This window comes from Haliotis rubra, unplaced genomic scaffold (genome assembly GCF_003918875.1).
Source record: "Haliotis rubra isolate DU_JTF1 unplaced genomic scaffold, ASM391887v1 Scf2341, whole genome shotgun sequence".
Lineage (NCBI taxonomy): Eukaryota > Metazoa > Mollusca > Gastropoda > Lepetellida > Haliotidae > Haliotis > Haliotis rubra.
The window spans coordinates 14,208-19,661 of record NW_025766383.1 but is presented as its reverse complement, the minus strand read 5'-3'; the positions used below and the strand labels follow the sequence as shown (position 1 = coordinate 19,661).

The window sequence follows — 5,454 nt, the reverse complement described above, 5'->3', positions numbered from 1 at the left end:
CTTGTTCTCAAAAGGGGCAACGTAACTCAAATGGATTGTCTGATCTAGACACAACATTTACAGACCCCGGTTAGCTGCAATAGTTACATAACTAACAATCCAGCAAACGTCCCAAGGGGAGATATTGTATAACAGGTATTAAATGATGGGACTCGCTGTCACAGAAATTAACCTTCTCTGCGCAGGTCTCTCCAGTCCACTCTACTGAGCATGTGCAGTTGAAGGCTGTTTCGTTTCCGCTACATGTCCCTCCGTTCAGACATGGTGCCACTGCACATTGGTTGATGATGTTTTCACATCGCCTTCCTGAAAAAGTGGAAGAAATATATATGACAAGCAGCATTATTTTCGATATTTATAACGACCCAATAAATATGGACTGGGTTTTGTTTCATTCAAAGGTGTTAAAACACTTCTACCCCTTATTGTTATAGTTGGTGTTCAAACAGTTATATTGCTATGCTAAAACCTCTGACAACTTGTTTGTATTGTTTTATCTTGGGATGCGTGCATGTATATGCGTGTTGGTACACATATTTTAGAAAATAGGAGTGCAAATAAAATAATTCGAGAAGCAGTTTTTATTTATTACCCACGTGGTCAACATTTATTCTTTTACTACGTCAATTAAGTTACTCGCTTTTACGTTATAATAGTTCAGGGCAACAGTGTACTTTATTACACTATACATGGTGGAAGAGCAAACTGTATTTCCTTTCTAAGATGCCAAATTTAATACTTTCTAAGGTTAATTACGATTAATCTAAGGCAGAAAACAAACAGAAAAACGACGGTGTCGGTGACCTCAATTACATTCCTCGCTCACTGACGCGCTGTTCTATTGACGTGTCTGCCCCCTACGTTCAGACGCACGTTATCAGAAAAAACAGTGTGATGACGGTTTACGTTCGGATTAAATATCTTCTTTAAATTATTTTGTAATTACATATGTGATTAACGTAGACCAAATGGGGCAATATGAACGTCGCATTTCCACTACCAACGTAAGTTTAGATCAGTACATCCAGATGAACGCCACATTGCACGGATGTGGGAATGTAAACATTGCGAACGTTGCCGTGTCGCTGTTTAATTGTAAGTCGAACTGAGACATTTTATCCGTCGAAAACCATAAACGTAATGTTTCCGCCAGTGATGTTAGCCGAGTGAAGCAACTGCAAACCAAGAAACGGGGTGCTACTGAGTAGTTATAAATGTAAGAGGCTGTAGGAGGCGATGACAACTGACACGCATCGTGACGTCGGTTACCAAGGGTACCTTTGATAACGAGAGGGCAGACGAGAATGGCGTAGTGACGTTAATACAGTGTGACGTCATGCAAAAATTCTTCCGGAACCTCTTTATGAAACCAGTTTCGGTTTGAAAGCATATAAACAACATAAACACGTTATTTTGTCATTTTATGCAGGTAAGACGTCGGTAATAAATAAAATACTACACTCAATCTCATTACATACGAATTATACGAAACTCGTGACCTTCCTATGATATCTGACCGAGCGAAATATGTATTTATGTAATGAGACTGAGTGTAGTATTCTCTATGTATCAGCCAAATATATGCATATGTTGTGTTACGTTACGTAAACAATCTTTAATAAGTCAACCCTATAGCTGCAGTGCTATGCTTGAAACAAGGTGGATTGGGTGGTTTAGGGGATGGGTTAAAAGTTTACATCGCAATGAGAACAAGTATATTATAGTCCAGTGACTGTTGACAAAGGACAGTAAGTATCGTATTTTTCTATAGAAGCTTTTTCAATATTAAAACAAATAATTTATCAGTATATCATTTAGTATAAATTAACTCTAGGCTATAAACATCAAGCAACGTTGGGGAATGGAGTTGGGGATATGTTTGTTTATGACTTTGCTTCCTCCACTCTATATATGACCACAAACAGAAAGTTTATGCCATTGAATAAACGGTGTATGACAGCTGTAACAGAAATAGGGCTTTAATTCCCGTGATAGTAGTCAAAGAATTGCAGAATATATTCCATGTGACCTGTTGTTTTTTGTGAATCCATACATGATAGATTGCAGGTATAGAATACTGACCTTTTATTCCCTCGATACAAATGCACTCAAAACTGCCGAGTGTATTTCTACAACTTCCCCCATTTTGACATGTGTTGTCAATTTCTTTGCATTCGTCGATGTCCTGATCGCAGTTGTCTCCCTTCCAACCTGCAATATTTTAGTATCGGAAAGAGTTTATTTGTGCAGAAAATAGCGAAATGATTCAGATAGCTTATACTTTAATATCCTGTTACTCCGGACACTGTCTGTTACAACACGATCTGGATGATCGCCGTCAGATGAACGTCTGAATACGGAAACAGATTTCTCTCTACACGATGATTCAAAGAAATTCGATTACTTTCAACAGCACTTTCCCGATAGGTGCAGTGAACAAAACGAACAAGACGGACAAAACAGGATTTCTGTTACTCTCTGGTCGAACCACCATGCGAGATACAAATTACAATATAGACAATATACAATGGTAGATACAAAATCTACCGGAAGATTTAACATTTCCAATTCTGAGCTGACATAATATACAAGTGATATTATGGTATGATTTTAATCTTGTTGGCCTTTCTCAATACACAATGTATCTTTGGAATATACAATTGTTCACATCAATGTTGAAATCAGTGTCTGACCATACCTTCAAAGCACATTTTTGCACCTGTTTGTAGGCGGCACATGTAGTGACTGTGATTAGTAGTAGCCTTGCAATATTTCTCACACGTAGACCCGTACCAATCCGTGTCGCAGTAGGCACGGACTGCAATCTTTAACCTGAAAAATAGTTCACTCCATACAGTTTGAGCACCATAAGCACACTCTTAAATATTACGTGTACACCTCGTGTGCTATTGAAAGATCTCTAAAGTTTAGATCAATCAAAACTCATCATTTTAAAGTATTTATGACTCACTGTGTGCTTCTCCTCAATATGTATAGGGTGTACATAGCTGCCTGTTCGTGTAGCAGCGACTTGGATGTTGATCAGCTTAGAGAGTGTGTCCATGTGGTCATCACTGGAGGTGTCATCATTGTCATACACCTGCACTCGTATTGTTATTGAGGACTGGAAACAAAAACGTGTTACTCTCATTTTAGTTTGTTATTTAAAACCACAAAATTCCACCTAAACAATAAATGTACCTAAATCAATAACAAGACAAATATATCGAGCTGTTTGTTAACTCCGAAGTTATAACAGTTAGTTTTACTGACTTGAAAATAACAGTGGTTGGACCAGGCGAAACAGGCGTTGGTGCTGTGAGTCGCCACCAGAATAGAATAACCCGCTTGAACACACTGAGCCTTATCTATGAACTTTTCTTGTTAGTTTCCTGATCAACAATCATAGAGCAGTTCAGGTTCTATGTAACTGGTTCCTTGTGGGCATCATATATTTAGGTAAGAACAAACCTACCGGTACTGCTTTGGGCACTGGTATGATGAAAGGATTTGCTTGTCCTTGAATGCTGCTTCCAAAGTTGATTATATTATGGTTGTCTATGTAGTCTGTGGTGCTCTGATAAAGAGACCAGGGGTTTCCTCCGTCAGAGCTGCAATAACATTAGCTTGTTGTATGACACCATCAAGTCTACAGGTAGCAAAGCACAGCATTGATAGCATAGACTTTCATCTACAAATGCAGCAAGAATGACTTGAAAACTGAGTAGACATTGAAGGCAGACGTTCTTTCAGATGATAAAACGCTTAAAGTTCAATGTGCACAACAAATCGTGCAATAATGGCTTAAAATTCAGATACAGATACAGATGCATATTCAAGGCGATTTGACAAGCACCAATTATTACATATTTAAACTTGTTTCAATATTACCCTTTGATAGCCAAAAATACCAGACAGGATAATACACAAATCATTTTCGCAGAAGAGTCAGGGATACAATAGCGAGGCAGGCAACTGTCCCCAATCGCAATGTGTGCGTTATAAATAACTATTTCTAATGTATTTACTCGTTGATGCACAGGGAAAACTTTGGATCACATTTATCAGTGCACAAATGGAAGAATCCTCCGTCACAACAGTCACTGTTGATTTTCCTGCCATCTGATGAGTATCTGATGAATAGAATGTCCAGTTTACCGTCAGTCTTCACATGCTGTAAATCAAAAAGATATATTCGGACATATGGCTGGTTGGTTGTTGTTTAACGCCACATGCAGTAATATTCCAGCTATATGGCGGCGGTCTGTAAATAATCAAGTCTGGACCAGATAATCCAGAATCCACAGCATTTGGGATACGATGATATGTGTCAACGAGTGTCGACCACCAGATCCCGTTAGTCACCTCTTGCGACAAGCATGGGTTGCGAAAGATCAATTCTGACCCGGATCTTCACGGGTCCGGACATATGGTAATGGTATAAATTATACATGCATAGTATGGGACTGTGTAGCAATAACGTTGATATGAACACTTTCTTTCAGTATATGTTGTATCCGAAGAATTATGTATTCCAAAGATTGTGTACAATGAGTAAACTAACATCATTGAGCTTCTGTAGCTATGTGTTTGACAAGAACTGTGAACTGCTTCGGGAGAACATCTACACAAGAGGATCTTGTTAAATACCAAAACGCAAACACTAACTTAAACAAATATGTGAAATGAAACAGTCATTGTGTCAGCCTTAGCCTCGCATAAGCTGTTTTGGTTTGTGTTCTTCAGACAAGATTAGAACATCTTGTAGAAACTGATGAAAGTATTCAGAATACCAGTGTGGCTTTAAGCGTGAACATGTAGTTATATATTCTTATTCTGCATTCTTCGGTACAGAAGTAGTAGAAGTAGTTTTAATTATTTCGGAGTTCAAAATGTAATAAGGGGGAAATGTCTAATAGATGACGAAGAAGCAAGATGTAATGTTTGTAATTTCTCACTGTTCAAGATAATTATTCAACAGTGAGAAAAATTATTCTTACGAATTAAATATTGTTGTTTCACTTTAGGTATGCATTGTAGTACCATACGATATGATAGTTTGTGCATGTTCAGCAAACATGTTTTCAGTTTTTCTCTTTTACAATAAAGAGAAATTGTAAAGTAAAATGTATTTCCATTGCTCCCACACTAATCCACTATTCTCGGCGCATCATTTTGTCAGTGTTGTGGCTGTGGGGCTAACGGCTTACGATCAGCAAATACATGTTCTGTCTCTTCAATCGAAGTAAACCAGAAATCGTGTGTTCATCCTTGGTAATGTGAACTCGATAATCCTTAATCATATCGCATTGTGTACTTTTGATCCTTAAGAAACTACGTTGTCAATACTTCACTTCAAAATGTAATGGCATTTGCATATGGAGCAGCTATATCTCTAAACATGTATGGTCAATAGTCGGCATGGTAAATATATACTCTCCAAACCAAGTAACG

At 38.0% G+C, this 5,454-nt stretch overlaps 1 long non-coding RNA gene across 1 annotated transcript; it reads right to left on the bottom strand.

Moving 5' to 3' along the window:
* Positions 1 to 202: 202 nt before the first annotated feature.
* LOC124278293 lies at positions 203 to 2,826 on the bottom strand. The gene is made up of 3 exons (XR_006899050.1): positions 2,699 to 2,826; positions 2,083 to 2,211; positions 203 to 306 (listed from the first exon to the last, which is right to left on the bottom strand). It is a non-coding gene; the product is annotated as an uncharacterized LOC124278293 (long non-coding RNA).
* Between the last annotated feature and the right edge of the window lie 2,628 nt (positions 2,827 to 5,454).